General features: G+C 45.1%; 1 protein-coding gene across 3 annotated transcripts in view; it reads left to right on the top strand.

Annotated features, from left to right (window-relative positions):
- The window catches only part of lzts2a (leucine zipper, putative tumor suppressor 2a), a 179,309-nt gene that overhangs the window by 126,385 nt on the left and 33,278 nt on the right, over nucleotides 1–19,646 (top strand). Inside the window, exon 1 of one of the 3 annotated variants that reach the window (XM_048609089.1) lies at nucleotides 10,154–10,175. The exons of the other annotated variants lie outside the window; for them this stretch is intronic. The gene's annotated coding sequence lies outside the window, so the exon portion shown is untranslated. Of the gene's footprint in view, nucleotides 1–10,153; nucleotides 10,176–19,646 lie in introns of those variants that run through there. 3 annotated transcript variants of the gene reach the window in all.

Below are 19,646 nucleotides of genomic sequence, written 5' to 3' on the forward strand. Positions count from 1 at the left end.
GTTTGAGCTCCAGGACGTCTCGCAAGGTTAGTGGAGAGGCGATTGGTAGATTTTGACTTGATTTGATTCAGTTTGGTTTGATTTATTACTGTCACAAGCACTGAGGTACAGTGAAAATATTGTCTTACATGCTTTACAGGCAAATTGTACAGTGGGGTTTGGTTTAGCTCAGTTGGCTGGATGGCTGGTTTGTGATACAGTGTGATGCCAACAGCATGGGTTCAGTTCCCACACCAGGTGAGGTTACCATGAAGGACTGTCCTTCCCAACCTCTCCCCTGGCCTGAGGTATGGTGACCCTCAGGTTAAGCCACCCCCAGTCACTTCTCTCTAATCAGAGAGTAGTCCTATGGCATGGTAAGGCAATGGCAACATGACTGTACAAGTGCATCAGGATAGCAGACCACAGTGCAGGTTACAGTAGCCACAGAGAAAGAGAGAGAGAGATATTAACATTAAAGAGGTCCATTCAAAAGTCTGGTAACAGCAGGGAAGAAGCTGTTCTTGAATCTGTTCAAATTTTGTATCTCCTGCCTGATGGGAGAAGGTAGAAGAGAGTATAACCAGGGTAGGAAGGGTTTTTTATGATGTTGGTTACTTTCCTGAGGCAGCAGGAAGTACATATGGAGTCAATGGATGGGAGGCTGGTTTGCATGATGGACTGGGGTGTGTTCATGACTGTCTGTAGTTTCTTGCGGCCTAGGGAAGAGCAGTTGTGATACCAAGCTGTGATGTACCCAGATTCATTGCTTTCTATGGTGCGTCTATAAGAATTGGTAAGAGTTTTTCCAGTAGCTGATGCACTTTGTCAAGAAAGAACTCTGCAATTTGTGAAGGGCATGAGAGTCAGCTATGGTGTAGCTGGGTGCAAAGGATGTCTTAGAGAGGAGAGCAGAGAAATGGAAAGATTAAAGATGGAGCGACAGTGTTTGTTTGCAGCTTGTCAAAGCTCAGCTCTCGCCCCTACTCAGAGAGCTACACATTCCAGAGTGGTTACCTCACTTCGTATCAGGTGTCATGTTAGTTTGCCTTCCCTAAAAGGTTCGGTAGCATCAAGAATCGTTTATTTAACAGTTATAATGCCAAGTATTCAGGACCATGTTCATGTCCCAGTGATCAGGGCAAACCAAGCAAGATGTTCCATTGTTGGCAGTGTAGAATCCCGATAGTGTTGGATCAGGCCATTTGGCCTATCAAATCCATACCAACCCTCTGAAGAGCAGCACACCCAGCCCTATCCCTGTAACCCTGCATTTCCCATGGCTGACCCACCTAGCCTGCACATCCCTGGACACTATGGCCAATCCACCTAACCTGCACATCTTTGGACTGTGGGAGGAAACCGGAGTACCCAGAGGAAACCCACACAGACACGGGGAGAATGTGCAAACTTCACACAGACAGTCGCCCAGGGGTCGAATCGAACCCGGTGCCAACCACTGAGCCACCGTGCCATCGCAGGACATACTCCACCAGCCTGTGTGTACAAAACCCAAAACAAAATGTGCACTATTAGATTGAATTCCCTGATTGGGCAGTACTTTTTGAACAATCCCAAGTGCACTAATAGCTGCAGTAGCGACTGTTTTAAGATAATCAGTCCAGCTCGTAATGTGGTTAATTTCTGTTTGCTGAATGAACATGCATTCATACATCGGGGACTCATTCCGCACAAACAGCAGGAATACTTTGTGGCCATGTGCTGCCTTCGAATGACCTGAGAGTAGAGAGATATTCATTATCTACTCTGCAGCAACATCTCAGCCAGTGAGAGTCAGTATACCAACCAATCAGCAGACATTTCCCCTGTGCTGTAAATTGTTGTGATCATTTAAATTTCTTGTGTCTGTCCAGCAAGGGGAACGATGTAGGCAACGTGTCTCTTTTTAAGTGTGTTCACAATTCAGACCCCAAGGAGTCCCTGAACTGATTTATGTTTCTCCTTTCACTCTCGAGAAAGACCAGAGGGAACTTTTCCATTGGGGGTTGAAATTTCCAGTCTTTCTCTACAGTGAAAGGAGGTAAATAAATGATCTTGGGGATTTCTTGTTCCAGTTTGAAGGGCTGAATGGCCTACTGCACTCCTTGTGCTCCCAGCATGTTGAAAATGTTAATCTGTCTGTAGTGGTACATTTAGATTCCCACATACCCATCCAGGGTTGTTGTTGGCAGCCTCCATACTGCTGTATACTGAGTTGAGACCTTGTGTAAAGATAAGTTTAGATGCCTCAATGTCTTTCCTCTCTAAAAGCACATTTAGCTATACCTAGAATCTAATTTTTAAAAAATTCATTCTTAGGGTATAGGTGTTGCTGGACAAAAACCCTCCCTGTTAAAAGATGCCATATGCAGGTTTTTGCCTTGAGTTCTGAGGGATGGCCACATGCTCTCAGAATGACAGCGTCAGCACTGTCGAGAGCGACATGAACATCATAATGTGTCTGAGCTCCAACACACTCTCCAGCACACAGCTACCCAGTTGCATGGCCGCCAAGGTCAGAAGTTACACAACACCAGGTTATAACCCAACAGGTTTATTTGAAATCACAAACAGCGGCCTGAAAGCTTGTGATTTCAAGTAAACCTGTCGGACTGTAACCTGGTGTTGTGTAACTTCTGACCTTGTCCACCCCAGTCCAACACCAACACCTCCACATCCTGTCTGCAGTAGTTAGATCTCTATGCCCTCCCCTCCAGCTCTTGAAGGATTAGCGTATGCAGTAATGTGAATCGGATTGGAATTTCAAGTTGCAGTTATTCAACAATAAACTGAAATATCATGTGAACGAATAACAACGCAGAACTGCACGCTGGTCACATAGCCCTGGTGCATATTAAAATGGAATGAGATCTTCATTTGGAGAGGGTCGCTCCCTCATTCACTTTATTACATGGTAATTGCCCTTTGCAAAATAATGCCAGATGCTACACCTGAGTGCAATCTGTTGCTGAAATGTACCCGGAAATTAATGGCTTTATTAAAGTTTCATGTGAGCATCTGTCCCGCTGACCTACCCTGACACTTTGATCCTGAGGGAGATAGAGATCAAGGCAATGAACTGCTCCCACTTGGAAGTTTTGAATGTAAATATAATCTAAGTTTAACAGCAGGCCAGATGGATAACGAGATGCACAGGATAAGGAGAAAGGAAAGCCATATGAGATCACGGAAGTTATTTAAGAGGAATCTTCAGTGAGTTTGATGTTATTGAGGGGGCCCTAGGTTATTTAGAATTGGTAAATGTGGTGCTGGACTGCCTCTTGAAAGGAAGCTACAGGACCTGATCCTCATCTTGATCCGTAAAAGATCAACAAAATGTTCACCCCTTTGGTATTCACAGAATCCCCAGGAGACAATGTCCAGGGAATGATAAATTCTATCACCAGCTCAGGTTCAGAAATACTGAGTGGCCAGCAGTGGTTTGCAGAATTCTCTCTCAGTCACAAGGTTCTGTGTTCAACTCCCACACCGGACACACAAACCCAGAGATATAAGTTGAGACCCCCGCCGCCTCACAGTACTGAGGGTTGTGCTGCACTGTCAGAAGTACCGTCTGTGTTGATCCACAATACTTGTCAGCTCCTTAGGTGGATGTGAAAGCCTAAATGTGACACTAATTAGAAGAAGGATTCAAGACTAGGGGGCACGTTTTTAAGGGACAGGAGAGAATTTAAAAAAGACATGAGGGTTAAATTTTTTTATACAGCGGGTGGTTCGTGTGTGCAATGAACTTCCAGATGAAGCAATGGATGTGTGTGCAATTACAACATTTAAAGTACATTGAGGGAAGTGATGGCCTAGTGGTATTATCGCTGGACTGTTAATCTAGAGGGGACCTGGGATTGAATCCTGCCACAGCAGATGGTGGAATTTGAATTCAATAAAAAACTGGAATTAAGAGTCTAACAATGACCGTGATTCCATTGTTGATTGTTGTGGAAAAACCCATCCGGTTCGCTAATGTCTTTCAGGGAACGAAAGTGCCATCCTTACCTGGTCTGGCCTATATGTGACTCCAGACCCACAGCAACGTGGTTGGCTCTTAACTGCCCTCTGGGGCAATTAGGGATGGACAATAAATGCTGCCTAGCCAGTGAGACCCTCATCCCGTGAATGAATTTTTAAAAAATTGGGATGAATACATGAATAGGAAAGGTTTGGAGGGATATGGGCCTGCCTTTTTTAAATCTCTCTTCTCTCAACTTAAAAATGTGCCTCCTAGTCTTGAAATACCCCATCCTAGGGAAAAGACAACTACCAGCAACTCTCTCTAAACCTCTCATTATTTATAAACTTCTGTAAGGGCACCTCTCAACCTCCTACGCTCCAGTGAAAAAAGTCCCAGCCTATCCAACCTACCTTTATGACTCCTTCCATACCCGGCAACATCCTGGTAAATCTCTTCTGAACCCTTTTAATAATATCCTTCCTATAACAGGGCAAACAGAACTGGGCACAGTATTCCAGAAGAGGCCTCACCAATGTCCTGTTTAACCTCAACATGACTTGCCAACTCCTATAGTCAATGGACTGAGGAATGGGAACACCACTACCTCCAAGTTCCCCTCCGAGCCACTCACCATCCTGACTTGGAAATATATCGCTGTTATTTCCCTGTCGCTCGGTCAAAATTTGGAATTCCGTCCCTAATAGCATTGTGGGTCAACCTACAGCAGGAGGAATGCAGCAGTTCAAGAAGGTAGCTCACCACCACCGTCTTAAGGGGCAACTAGGGATGGGCAAGAAATGCTGGCCAGCCAGCGACATCCACATCCCACAAATAGAACATAGAACAGTACAGCACAGTACAGGCTCTTTGGCCCACAATGTTGTGCCGAACTTTTACCCTAAACCTAAGCTCTATCTATCCTCCACCCCCACCTTATACTATCATCCATATGCCTATCTAATAGCCGCTTAAATGCCCCTAATGAGGCCGACTCCACTACCCTCTCCGGTAATGCATTCCACGCCCCTACCACTCTCTGACTAAAGAACCTACCTCTGACATCTCCCCTATATCTACCTCCACTCACTTTAAAACTATGTCCCCTCGTAATAGCTACCTCCACCCTAGGAAAAAGTCTCTGGCTGTCTACTCTATCTATACCTCTGATCATTTTGTACACCTCTATCAAGTCACCTCTCATCCTTCATCGTTCTAAAGAGAAAAGCCCTAGCTCTCTCAACCTTTCCTCGTAAGATCTTCCCTCCATTCCAGGCAACATCCTGGTAAATCTCCTCTGCACCTTTTCTAACGCCTCCACATCTTTCCTGTAATGAGGCGACCAGAACTGAACACAATACTCCAGATGTGGCCAAACCAGGCTTCTGTATAGCTGGAGCATAACTTCACGGCTCTTGAACTCAATCCCTCTATTAATGAAAGCTAACACACCATACGCCTTCTTAACAACTCTATCCACCTGGGTGGCAGCTTTCAGGGAACTGTGGACATGAACCCCGAGATCCCTCTGCTCCTCCACACTGCGAAGAATCTTTCCGTTAACCCTGTATTCTGCTTTCAAATTTGTCCTTCCAAAATGAATCACCTCACACTTTTCAGGGTTAAACTCCATCTGCCACTTCTCAGCCCAGCTCTGCATCCTATCAATGTCCCTTTGTAACCTAGACCAACCCTCCGCACTGTCCACACCGTGACCCACCTTCGTATCGTCTGCGAACTTACTAATCCACCCTTCCACTCTTTCATCCAAATCATTTACAAAAATCACAAATAGAAGAGGACCCAGAACAGATCCTTGTGGTACACCACTCGTAACTGAATAGGAAAAAAAAAGGCAAGCGTGCCAAGCACCTTTTTAACCATCCTGTCTATATGTGACGCAAACTTCAAAAAATTATGTATCCGCACCCCTAGGTCCCTTTGTTCTAGCACACTACCCAAGGCCCTACCATTAATTGTATAAGCTGTGCCCTTGTTTGTTGTACCAAAGTGCATTATCTCGCATTTATCCAGATTGAATTCCATCTGCCATTTTTCAGCCCATTGACCCATTTGATCAGGTTCCCTTTGTAATCTTAGAAACTTTCTTCTTTGTCTACTATACCACCGATTTTGGGGTCATCCGCAAACCAACTAACCATGTCTTTTATAGTCTTATCCATATCAGTGACAATGGTTTGCTTACTTTGGGGTTCCTCTAATCTAGTTCCAGTGGGCAAAGGCACCAAACAGCTACAGGCTTGATGCACAGTTGAAGATGACAAAGTGGCGACAGATATGCTAGAAGAAGCTGTTGTAGCATTTGAAGATCACATACAATCTGTCAAACAATATGTAAATCGCCAACGAATGAACACTTAATAATTTAGACATGCCAATTTTATTAAAGTACAAATAATAAAAACTGATAAAGTTCCACATGAAATGCTACTTCATTAAATTCCAAGCAGGGTTGATTCACAATAAATCCTGAGGCTGGGTAAGAAGCGAGCCGAATGGGCATGAAAGTTAGGAATTGATCATTCAAGTAGTTTTGTTAGAATTGGGGAAGTATGCTGTGAGATATCTCCAAGGGGCATTGTTAGAAAGACTACTGTCTCTGATTTATGTAAGTGACCTGGAGTCAGCAACTCTGCATAGCATGGCCAAACTTAGAGATCACACCAAACTTGAGAGGCAAGAAGTAGCTCTGAAATTACAGAAAGATTTTTAACAAACAATTGAGATGATAGAGTATCGACAGAGGAAATGCAATGCAGACAAGTGTTATACTTCGGGAAAGAACAGTAATTGATTTGTGTCCTACATATAATAAATAAGATGAAGGTCAAAGACTTGACATAAAATATGCACATTACCCGTGCATTGGTCACCTACCCAAAACTGCGGAGAGCACATCAGACAAAAGCAGAAATCACTGGAGAAACTCAGCATCTGTGAAGACAAAGCAGAGATAACGTTTCGAGTCCAGTGACCCTTCTTCAGAACTGAGTGTACCTCAGACAGGGTAACGATCAGGTTTCGTAATATTTCAGTCTGACCACATTAAGGGAATCGTTCCCAAGGCAGTACAAATAAAATTCCTGCTCTTAATCCAAGCTATGAGGAATGACTTGGTCTTTACAGCTGGGAAGGGGTTGACCTGGGAGAGGCGTACAGGGGGACAGAGAAAGTTAATCTGAAGTTTTACCTTAACTAAACTACAGGAGCAAAATTAGGGGGAATCACAGACTGAAACCAGCACCATAGATAGTGTACTTTCTTAATTCTTTTACGGGATATGGGCATCGCTGCCTGGGCCATCATTTATTGCCCGTCTCTAGTTGCCCCTTGAGAAGGTGTTGATGAGCTGCCTTCTTGAACTGCTGCAGTTCATAACTCAACCTTTGAAGCCTTTGAAAATCCTCCAAAAATAGGGGTAAACGTACATGCCACATATCGAAGTGAATGACTGGTATAGGATTAGGTGATGGTCCTTTTGCAGTGTCCTCAATATCTGATGTAAACAGTGAGCTTTAAACAGCGAGTTCATCAATCCTCCTTGTTACTTCTTGGAAGAACTCAATCAAGTTAGTGAGCCACAATTTCCCATGCACAAAGGCCTGCTAATCAGTCCTTGCCTTTCCAAGTACATGTAAATCCTGTCCCCCTCCAACAACTTGCCCACCACTGATGTCAGGCTCACCAGTCTATAATTCCCTGGCTTTCCCTTACCACCTTTCTTAAATAGTGGCACCATGTTAGCCAACCTCCAGTCTTCCAGCACCACACTTGTGGCTATTGATGATACAAATATCTCAGCAAAGGGCCCAGCAATCTCTTCCCCTAGCTTCCCACAGAGTTCTAGGGTACACCTGATCAGGATCCCAGGGATTTATCTACCTTTATGTATTTTAAGCCACCCAGTAGCTTCTCCTCAATAATATGGACATTTTTTTAAGATGTTGCTATTTATTTCCCCTCGTTCTCTATCTTCCATATCCTTCTCCACAGTAAACACTAACGCAAAGTACTCATTTAGTATCTCCCCCATCTGCTGCACTTCCACCCATGGGTGGCCTTGCTGGTCGTTAATGATGTCCCCTTGTTATTGACCCTTCAGTTAAGGGTACAGCTACTTTCTATCCACCCTGTCCATGCCCTTCATAATATGATACACCTCGATCAGGGCCCCGTCTCATACTGCTGTAAATAAAACAACCTGAGCTAATCCAGCCTCGTCAATTAATAAAAACCGAAAGAACTGCAGATGCTGTAAATCAGAAACAAAAACAGAAATTGCTGGAAAAGCGCAGCAGGTCTGGCAGCGTCTGTGACTCCTCGAATTCCAGGAGCATTAATTACCGTTCTTTAAGCTGTTGCATTGTTTTGGAACTTTGGGGAAAGAAAAGATCAAAACAATGGCACTTTAAAAAAGGAGGAAGAGAGAGAAAGCAAGGACCACGTTGGAGGTGAAAAAAACTGAAGCAATGAACCTTCACAGCTGACTGTGCTGTTTAGTTTCAAATACCTCTGCATATCCAAGTTTGTTCTACTAGAAGGCGTAGGTTTAAGGTGAGAGGGGGTAAGATTTAAAAGGGACCTAAGGGGCAACTTTTTCACGCAGAGGGTGGTGCGTGTATGGAATGAGCTGCCAGAGGAAGTGGTGGAGGCTGGTACAATTACAACATTTAAAAGGCATCTGGATGGGTATATGACCAGGAAGGGTTTAGAGGGATATGGGCCAAATGCTGGCAAATGGGACTAGATTCATTTAGGATATCTGGTCGGCATGGACCAGTTGGACCAAATCTGTTTCTGTGCTGTACAGCTCTACGACTCTATGACTCTAAATCAGAGTTAATGTTTCGGGTTGAGTGACCCTTCCTCAGAAGGATTCCTCAGTTGTGAGGAAGGGTCACTTTACCTGAAACGTTAACTCTGATTTCTCTCCACATACGCTGCCAGACCTGTTTTCTGTTTCTGTCTCTTCATAGTTAAACTGCTCCATCCCAGTGTCCCATGTTGTAGTTAAAAATGTGGGGTTATATGCTAAGTGTGTGCAAAGTCATGATTTTTGGGTTGGAAAAATGGGATTGATTTATATCGCATGAATTTACAGTAAGTGGTCGTTTTCAGATTAATGTCCAGAAAGCAGGAGTGATCAAAAAGTGGGTTAGAGATTAGATATGGTTATGAAATTAAAAAAAAAAGATTTAACGAGCAATTGAACATGACAGCAGTGAAATCCTTGTGGATGGAAAAGATAAATGGGCTGAATGGCTTTCTTCATCTGTAATTATCTTGGAATTCTGTAACAGTTAATGCAAGGAGTGGTCTGGACGTGCTCAATAGATAGAATTTGAATGGGTCTGTACTGAACAAGCTAATTGTAAAATCCCGGTGTTGGTGTGATCTGGTTCTGAAACTGATCCCTTGTGTGGCGTGGGAGGTCAGAATAAAATTATGTTTTCATTCATTTGCAGGTCGCTCAACGTGGTTGAACAGAAGTGAATTTGAGTACTGACTGAGGCAGGGTGGGCTGTGGTGAGGAAGGTGCACTGTTTGACTTGGGAATCTTCCCATTAGTGGCTCTTTATGGTTCATGCCTCAGGTGGGATCTTCATGCTCTGAGGTAGGGGGAGCGGGGGGGAGGGGGTTGGTTTCTAGCCTGGCTAATTTCCTGGTGCTGCTGGACACAATAACCACTGGGTTTGCATTGCACAGGCACCAGGGGAGGCAAGGTTCACCCCAAAGACCAAGGGCCACAAAATTGTAAATATATTTACATAGGGTGGATTTACAACTTTATCACATCTGGTTCACAGCCTCCTATCACCCAGGGAAACTTGTGACACAGGAGGGTCTGTGCTGTGTGAAGAGTTAGGAGATGCCTGGATAAATACGGGCATTAGTCTCAATTTTGTAGCTGACTGCCATGTTTGGATTGTGAGGGTTATATGCAACGAATTGACTGTATCACCTGTTTCTATGCTGTAGGCACAGTACAATCATACATTACAGGCAATGCACTAAACTGTACTTCAGTCACACAAACAGTGAGGAGTGAGACTGTGATAACACAGTGTGGAGCTGGAGGAACACAGCAGGCCAAGCAGCATCAGAGGAGCAGGAAAGCTGACGTTTTGGGTCAGAACCCTTCTTCAGAAATGAGTGACACTGTGACCAGTTAAGCGAAGGACCAGCTTCCAGTTAGTGTCCTTTAGAGGTAAGGGGTTGGAAGGGTATGGGGAGAAAACATGGACTGCCGCTGTAAACCACCACCTTCTCCGTGACAACCACGGATAGGAAATAAGTGCTGGCCCAGCCAGCAACACCCGCATTCCGTAAATTATTTTAAAAAAGCATTTAGAGAACCCAGAGACAAATAAATATTCTAAGCTCCATGACAGTCATTTGGTTATTTGGACTCAGTAGCTGTTCAAGAAAGAAAAATCTGTCTCTGAGCATTGTCATGGATCTTAACAGACTTTGTCAGCCCAGTGTTCTGGGGAGGAGATAGTTTATGCTGGAATTATGCAGTGACCCTAAAGGTGATGGTCTGCTGATGTTATCATTAGACTATTAACCCAGAAACCCAGGCAATGCTCTGAGTTCTCAGGTTCGAATCCTGCCATGGGAGATGGATTTGAATTCAATTAAACAATCTGGAATTAGGAGTCTAGTGTTGGCTACGAAACCATTGTTGTAAAAACCCATCTGGTTCACTAATGAAGGAAACTGCTGTCCTTACCTGGTCGGGCCTACATATGACTCTAGACCCACAGGAATGTGGTTGACTCTTAACTGTTTTCTAGGCAAATAGGGGATGGGCAATAAATGCTGGCCCAGACAGCAACATCCACACCCCACAGAAGAATAGTAAAAATGGCAATGATGGTGCTGGTCAACATGGTAACAGAGTGTATGCCCCTCACTTTCTGCCCCTTTGCATTGCAGTCAGAACCTCTGCTGGGCTTTGTTTAGAAGCTGATCTGAGAACGTTAGCTTCTCTCCTTTTCAAACAATTTTTGATGGTTAAAAAGTCTGTTCTTAATGAGCAGGTTACAAAGACTCAACTTGCTTCTCATTTGACGTTTCAACCACTTGCTGGAGTTTACAAGATTGTGAGGTGATCTCAGTGAAACGTATAAGATTCTTAAGGGGCTTGACAGGGTAAATGCTGAGAGGGTGTTTCCCCTCATGAGAGAGTCTAGGACCGGAGGGTATAGTCTCAGAATAAAGGGGGCATCAATTTAAGACTGAGATGAGGAGCACTTTTCATTTTCTGAGGGTATAACCAGGCACAATTTGATGCTGAGCCGAAGGAGAATTAAGGATGTGTGGCCAAACCCCTTGTTGAAATAGTGGGGTTAAGGAGCCTCTGAAACCATTCTGCCTCACTCCATCTTTAAACATCATAAGAAATAGGAGCAAGGGTAGTCCATTCAGCCCATTGAACTGCTGTGATGTTCATTAAAGTCGTGACTGATTTTATCCGATTTTCTCTGGACTCCCTTCTCAATGAAAAATGCTTGGGAAGTATTCCGGAGTTTAGGACACAGGCACCTGCAGGTGGGATAACCAGCAGTGGAGTGATGAAAAGCAAGGAGTTTGTGGCTAAAGTGGGAGCTCTTGTAGAACTGGGAGAAAAGCAAAGGCCTTCTGGGAGGGGCTAGGCCATGGAAGGAGTCAGTTACAAAGCCGAGGATTCCGAAATCTGACCCAGGAGACGTTGTGGGTCAGCAAGCACAGGGGGAGGATGTGTGAGTGGGATTGGCGCGAGTTACAATCAGGGCATCAAGTTCTTGTTGCGAAAGAACAGGCAGGACAGTCTTTCATGTTGGTTTCCCACAGTGGTTCCAAGATGATCAAATGCTCAGAGGCTGAAAGGGGGAAGCAGAGCGTGAAAGTGTCAGACCGGCTTGGAGCCAGTGGGGGAGGGGAGTGGGGGGAGGCGGGGTGGTGATTCAGATGGCCAGTGAAGATCCAAGGCTGGCAATCGGAAACCAGTTCATCATGGCGTAACTAATGTCTGCTTGTTAGTGAGAAAAGTGGTCAGCGGATCTTTCAAGGTGATAAATCTCACAGTTGGCAGAGCCTGGGGTTGCTGTATGCCAGGGATATAACAGAGCAATGGCTGTTGCAGGTGGGTTTACATAGAGTTCTAACACAGTGCTGTAAAACAATAGGAAGATGCATCGTTGCTGTATCAGAATTCAGACAGTTGAGCAAGATCTGGAGCTAACATTGGACATGACTTAAGATCTTCAGGGCCAAAAAAGGCTCTTTGGCTCATCGCGTCTGTGCCAACCAAAAACAAGCGTCTAACCATTCTAATCCCATTTCCCAGCACTTGGCCAATAGCCTTGTAAATCCTGGCATCACAAGTGCACATCTAAATACTTCTTCAATGTGATGAGGGTTTCTACTTTTACCCATCCTTACAGGCAGTGAGTTCCAGATTCCCACCACCCTCTGGGTGAAAATGTTTTTCCTCACATCCCCCTTTAAACTTGCTGTTCCTTGCAGGAGGAAAGTATGCAAGAAATGGCAGGACCCTTAGTAGCATCAACAGGATCTAGGTGTACAGGTCCACAGTTCCCCGAAAGTGGCAACACAAGTGAATAAGGTGGTCAAGAAGGCATATGACATGTTTGCCTTCATCAGTCGGAGCATAGAGTACAAAAATCAGCAAGTCATGTTGCAGCTTTAAAGAACTTCAGTCAAGCCACATTTGGAACATTGTGTACAGTTCTGGTCGCCACACAACCAGATCAATGTGGAGAGGATATGGAAGAAGTTTACCAGGATATTTCCTGGTTTGGAGGGTATTAGCTATGAGGAGGGATTGGACAAACTTGGTTTGTTTTCACTTGAACATTGAAGGATGAGGGGGTGACTTGATAGAAATTTACAAAATTATGAGAGGCATAGTTAGTCAAAGTCTTTTTTTCCCAGGGTAGAATTCCATTAGTAAATGACCTAGGTTTAAGGTAAAAGCGGGTAAATTCAAAGGAGATGTGAGCGGTAAGGTTTTTTACACAGAGGTTGGTAAGTGCCTGGAATGTGCTGCCAGAGGAGGTGGGGTAGATGGGTACAATAGCAACGTTTAAGAGGCATTTTGCCAGATACATGAATAGGCGGGGATTAGAGGGACATGGACTATGTAGAGGCAAAAGGTTTTCAGATTAGAAAGGCATCTTGTGTTGGCACAGTCTTGGTCGGCTGAAGGGCTGTTCCTGTGCTGTACTGTTCTTTGTTCTTTACTTTAAATCTATGCCCCCTGGTCATTGATCCCTCTATCAAGGGGAAGTGTTTCTTCCTGTCTACCCTGGGTATGTCACCCATGATTTAAAACATCTTCAGCTGGAATTGGTTCCAAAACAAACCATTGGTTGACAAATATTTAAGAATCAGAAAGAGAAAGGAAGTGAACTGTGGTTAAGGTATTGGGGTGTTTACGTGACGCAGTGAATTTTCAGGTGAAGGGTAAGAGTGAGAGGCTGTGACCTCAGCCAGCACAGGGATTGAACCCATGCTTGGTGATATTGCAAGCCAGCTGTCCAGCCAAATGAGCTAACTGAGCCCTCGCTGTGCCACTTGTCAGAAGCACATGGAAGGTGGTGTGCTCTGTGTGTTGCAGTGATGAGGTTGAGACAGGGAGCTCTCAATACAGATTGCATTCCGAGGAGAGCCCCATGTCCTGTTGCCTTGTGGCACAATGTGCTCGGACTAGGCTCCCTGTGACTGAATCATTGAGGAGTTCTGATCACCACCTTCTCAAAAATGACTGGAGACTGATTGAAGTCACAAGCTTGCAGGGACAGTGACGCGATAGCAATTAGTACACATTCTAAACCAGTTCTCCCCCGCCCTAAATCCTCCTTGCATGTAGAAGGGTAAGGAGAAATTGAATTGAGACATTTAATGTGATTAAAGAGATTCAATAAAGTAGGTGCTCATCATAGCATTCTTAGGATCATGGAATCCCTACAGTGTGGAAGCAGGCCATTTGGCCCATCCAGTCTGCACTGACCCTCTGAGGAGCATCCCAGCCAGAGCCATCCCCGCCTATGGGGCAGCACGGTGGTTCAGTTGTTAGCACAGCTGCCTCACTGTGCTAGCGACCTGCATTCTATTGGCCTGCTCCCATACTGTAGGGATTCTACGACTGTATCTCCTGATTCCAAATGCCCCAGTCAAAGGGTACGTCCTTTCTGCGTCTACTTTCAAGAAACACATTTCTTTTTTAAAACATGCCCCAATGATATTCCTGCTGAAGATTAGCCTTTGGCTTCTGGTCATTTCTGAAGAATCCTGGAGCATCTGTAATCCTCCTGTTCCTTTCCCACTCTGCGATGCCCGTCAATCACCCCCTTCCACTTAAAATTGTGTGACACCTAAATCCCAAAATTGGCTGTCTTCTAATGATTCCTTGTTCCATGCTCGCTTTCAGCCAGATACCTTCCCTGCAGTACTGGGTCTTCAATCAGTTTCTTCAAGGGGAAACAGCCTACGAGCAAACAAACTGACCAAGGTGAGGGTTCTTAGCTAGCTCTTGATTTGGCCAAAGTAGAGCTCAAGGCAGCAGTTAATGAAACTGTACCTCGACATGTTGCCCATCAGCCAGTCACATATAACTTCTTACTTTTCAAGTATTGTCACTATTATTACACAGGAAAACACAACAGTGCAGCAAGATCCCTTTAGATTTAGATATTTAGATGTTTCAAAAGAAATAGGGAGGGTGTTAAAAGAGGTGGGGGAGTGGCATTGCTAATCAGGGATGGTATCACAGCTGCAGAAAGGGAGGTCGTGGAGGAGGGTTTGTCTACTGAGTCACTTTATTGGGAGTTTTCTATAGACCACCCCCAATAGCAACAGAGACACTGAGGAACAGATTGGGAGGCAGATTTTGGAAAGGTGCAGAAGTAATAGGGTTGTTGTCATGGGTGACTTCAACTTCATAGAATCCCAGAATCCCTACAGTGTGGAAACAGGCCCTTTGGCCCAACAAGTCCACACCAAACCTCAGTGCATCCCACCCAGACTCATCCCCCTATAACCCACGTAAGCTACACATCCCTGAACCTATGGGCAATTTAGCATGGCCAATCCACCCTAACCTGCACATCTTTGGACTGTGGGAGGAAACCCACGCAGACACGGGGAGAATGTGCAAACTTCACACAGGCAGTTGCCCAATGCTAGAATCAAACCTGGGTCTGTGCTGCTGTGAGGCAGCAGTGCTAACCACTGTGCCACTGTGCCACCCCTTCCCTAATACCAACTGGAACTTCCTAAGTGCAAATAGTTTGGATGGAGCAGATTTTGTCCGGTGTGTCCAGGAAGGATTTCTGACTCAGTATGTAGATAGGCTGACTAGAGGGGAGGCCATATTGGATTTGGTGCTTGGCAACGAACCAGGCCAGGTGTCAAACTTCTCCGTGGGAGAGCATTTTGGTGATAGTTATCACAACTCCCTGACCCTTACTATATTTAAGGAGAGGGATAGGAGCAGCCGGTATGGGAAAGTATTTAATTGGGGGAGGGGGAATTACAATGCTATTAGGCAAGAACTGCGGAGCATAAATTGGGATCAGATGTTCTCAGGGAAATGCACGACAGAAATGTGGAGGTTGTTTAGGGAGCAGTTGCTACAGGTCCTGGGTAGGTTTGTCCCACTGAGGCGAGGAAGGGATGGGAAAGTGAAGGAACCTTGGATGACAAGAGATGTGGAACATCTAGTCAAGAGGAAGAAGGAAGCTTACTTAAGGTTGAGGAAGCAAGGATCGGACAGGGCTCTAGAGGTCTACAAGGTAGCCAGGAAGGAACTGAGGAATGGACTTAGGAGAGCTAGGAGGGGTATGAAAATGTCTTGGCGGGTAGGATTAAGGAAAACCTCAAGGCTTTCTATACATATGTGAAGAACAAAAGGATGGTCAGAGTGAGGGTAGGGCCAATCAGGGATAGTGAGGGAACTTGTGCGGGGAGTCGGAGGAGGTGGGGGAGATCCTTAATGAATACTTTGCGTCAGCATTCACCAGTGAGAGGGACCTTGTAGGTTGTGAGGACAGCGTGAAACAGGCAGATATGTTCGAACAGGTTGATGTTAGGGAGGAGGATGTGCTAGAAAACATGAGGATAGATAAGTCCCCTGGGCCAGACAGGATATACCCAAAGTTGCTACGGGAAGTGAGGGCAGAGATTGCTGCCCCTTTGGCAATGATTTTCGTGTCCTCACTGTCCACTGGAGTAGTACCAGAAGTTTGGAGCGTGGCAAAAGTCATTCCCTTGTTCAATAAAGGGAATAGGGATAATTGTGGGAATTATAGACCAGTCAGCCTTACTTCTGTGGTGGGCAAATTATTGGAGAGGATTCTGAGAGATAGTATTTATGATTATTTGGAAAAGCAAAGTTAGATTAGAAATAGTCAGCGTGGCTTTGTGAGGGGCAGGTCATGCCTCACAAGCCTTATTGAATTCTTTGAAGATGTGACAAAACACATCGATGAAGGCAGATCAGTGGATGTGGTGTATATGGATTTCAGCAAGGCATTTGATAAGGTTCCACATGGTAGGCTCATTCAGAAAGTAAGGAGGCATGGGATTCAGGGAAATTTGGCTTTCTGGATACAGAATTGGCTGTCCAATAGAAGACAGAGGGTGGTAGTAAATAGAAAGTATTCAGCCTGGAGATCGGTGAGCAGTGGTGTGCCGCAGGGATCTGTTTTGGGTCCTCTGCTCTTTGTGATCTTTATAAATGACTTGGATGAGGAAGTGGAAGGGTGGGTTAGTAAGTTTGCTGATGACACGAAGGTTGGTGGAGTTGTGGGCAGCATGGAGGGCTGTTGTAGGTTGCAACGGGACATTGACAGGATGCAGAGCTGGGCAAAGAAGTGGCAGATGGAATTCAACCTGGAAAAGTGTGAAGTGATTCATTATGGAAGGTCGAATTTGAATGCAGAATACAGGGTTAATGGCAAGATTCTTGGCAGTGTGGAGGAACAGAGGGATCTTGTGGTCCACGTCCATAGATCCCTCAAAGTTGCCACCTAAGTTGATAGGGTTGTTAAGAAGGCGTATGGTGTGTTGGCTTTCATTGGCAGGGGAATTGAGTTTCAGAGCCGCGAGTTTATGCTGCAGCTCTATAAAAACTTGGAATATTGTATTCAGTTCTGGTCACCTCATTATAGGAAAAATATGGAAGCTTTAGAGAGGGTGCAGAGGAGATTTACCATGATGCTGCCTGGACTGGAGGGCAAGTCTTATGAGGAAAGGTTGAGGGAGCTAGGGTTTTTCTCATTGGCGCGAAGAAGGATGAGAGGTGACTTGATAGAGGTGTACAAGATGATGAGAGGCATAGATAGAGTGGATAGTCAGAGACTTTTTCCCAGGGCGGAAATGACTATAACGAGGGGGCATAATTTTAAGGTGATTGGAGGAAAGTATAGGGGAGATGTCAGAGGTAGGTTCTTCACACAGAGAGTGGTGGGCGTATGGAATGCGCTGGCGGCAGTGGTGGTGGAGTCAGATACATTAGGGACATTTAAGCGACTCTTGGATAGGCACATGGACGATAGTAAAATGTAGGGTATGCAGGGTAGTTTGATCTTAGAGTAGGATAATAAGTTGGCACAACATCGTGGGCTGAAGGACCTGTAATGTGCTGTACTGTTGTATGTTCTATCCCAAAAACCCCTCCCGAGGCGAGCAGCCACTTCAATCAGTTTGCTTTGTTATTGACAGTTAAAGAACAATGATGGCCAAGAATTGCTGAGGTCTGTTCTCATTCCAGATTTTCCCCCACCCCATTCTGTGACTGAACAGTCAGGCATCACTAAGTTTTCAAAGTTAGGAAGTGGAAGGAGTAAATTTGGAGAGGTATGAAATGGTAGCCAGTAGGTTGCAACAATCCCGCAGCTTGGGACTCCAGTTGCTGGAGTTGAGTAGAATGAGAGGTGATCTCATTGAAACATAAAGGATTCATAAGGGACTTGACAGGATAAATGCTGAGAGATAGGGCGGCATGGTGGCTCAGTGGTTAGCACTGCTGCCTCACAGCACCAGGGACCTGGGCTCAACTCCACCCTTGGGCGACTGTCTGTGTGGAGTTTGTACATTCTCCCCGTGTCTGCATGGGTTTCCTCCGGGTGCTCTGGTTTCCTCCCATAGTCCAAAGATGTGCAGGCTCGGTGGATTGGCCATGGGAAATTGCCCGTAGTGTTCAGGGGTGTGTAGATTAGGGGGATGGGTCTGGTGGGATGCTCTGTGGGTCGGTGCGGACTTGTTGGGCCAAAGGGCCTGTTTCATCACTGTAGGGGTTCTATGATTCTATGATATGTCCCCCCATGGGAGAGTTTAGGACCAGAGGGCATAGTCTAAGAATAAAGGAGCACTAATTTAAGACTGAGATGAGGATGAATTTCTTCACTCAGAGGGTTGAGAGTCTTTGGACCTCCTTGCCACAGAGAGCTGTGGAGACAGAATCCTTGTGTACATTTAAGGCTGAGATAGATAGATTCCTGATCAGTCGGGGAATCAAGGAGTTACAGGGAAAGGGGAGGGAGATGGATGTAAGGAATATTGGATCAGCCATAGATCCTGCTGAATGGCACAGCAGGCTCGAGGGGCCAAATGGCCTACACCAGTCCTATTTGTTACAGTCTTATGGTATAGGATTGTATCCCATTTGGAGACAGCACCTTTGGGAGCAGAGGGACAGTGTGAAGAGTGACAAAACTGTTGTTACATTATACAGTGATTAGATCAGGGTGTCTATACAGAATGTACAGCAGATTTTGTCTTTTATGTTCTCCTCACTCCTTCAGACATGAGCCTGGAGAGTTCAAAGGGTTATGTTTGACCTCTGTTGCCATGGCAATTCAGTAACCTGAAAGAAAAAAAAACAATTTCCAGCTCAAGTGTATGGAAATGAAAAGCATGGGATTTGTACCAGTGAGTGCTGTGAGCAAACCTCAGGCTAAGAGTCAGGCAGCAATCTTCCTAGTCGGTGTCTTTCCCTGAGAAGGGGGGAGGGTAATATGTGACTGAGAGACAGAGATTGAATGGGTAAGGAAGTGACTGAGAGAGAGTGTGTGTGTGAGAGTGAGTCTGTGTGTTTGTGTGCTTCAGTGTGTGTCACTGTGTCTGTGTGTGTGTATGCATGCTTATGTGTTTCTGTCTGCATGTGTGTCTGTCTGTGTGTGTGTGTATAAATGTGTGTGTGCATGTGTATAAATGTGCATATGTGTGTGTGTATGTGCGTGTGTGTGTATATATATCTGTGTGTGTGTGTGTATGTGCATGCGTGTATGTGCGTGTGTGTGCATATATATTTGTGTGTGTGTATATCTGTGTGTGTGTTATCTGTGTGTGTGTGTGTGTGTGTCTGTGTGTATCTGTGTATGTGTCTATATATCTGTCTGTGTGTGTGTATATCTGTGTGTGTGTGTGTGTGTATCTGTGTCTGTGTGTATATGTGCATGTGTGTGTACGTGTATGTGCGTGTGTGTGTATATGTATTTGTGTGTGTGTATATATATCTCTGTGTGTGTGTATATATCTGTGTGTGTGTATCTGTGTGTGTGTGTGTGTATGTGCGTGTGTGTGCATATGTATTTGTGTGTGTGTATATCTGTGTGTGTGTGTATCTGTGTGTGTGTATATCTGTGTGTGTGTATATCTGTGTGTGTGT

Source organism: Rhincodon typus, chromosome 20, assembly GCF_021869965.1.
Source record: "Rhincodon typus isolate 14 chromosome 20, sRhiTyp1.1, whole genome shotgun sequence".
Lineage (NCBI taxonomy): Eukaryota > Metazoa > Chordata > Chondrichthyes > Orectolobiformes > Rhincodontidae > Rhincodon > Rhincodon typus.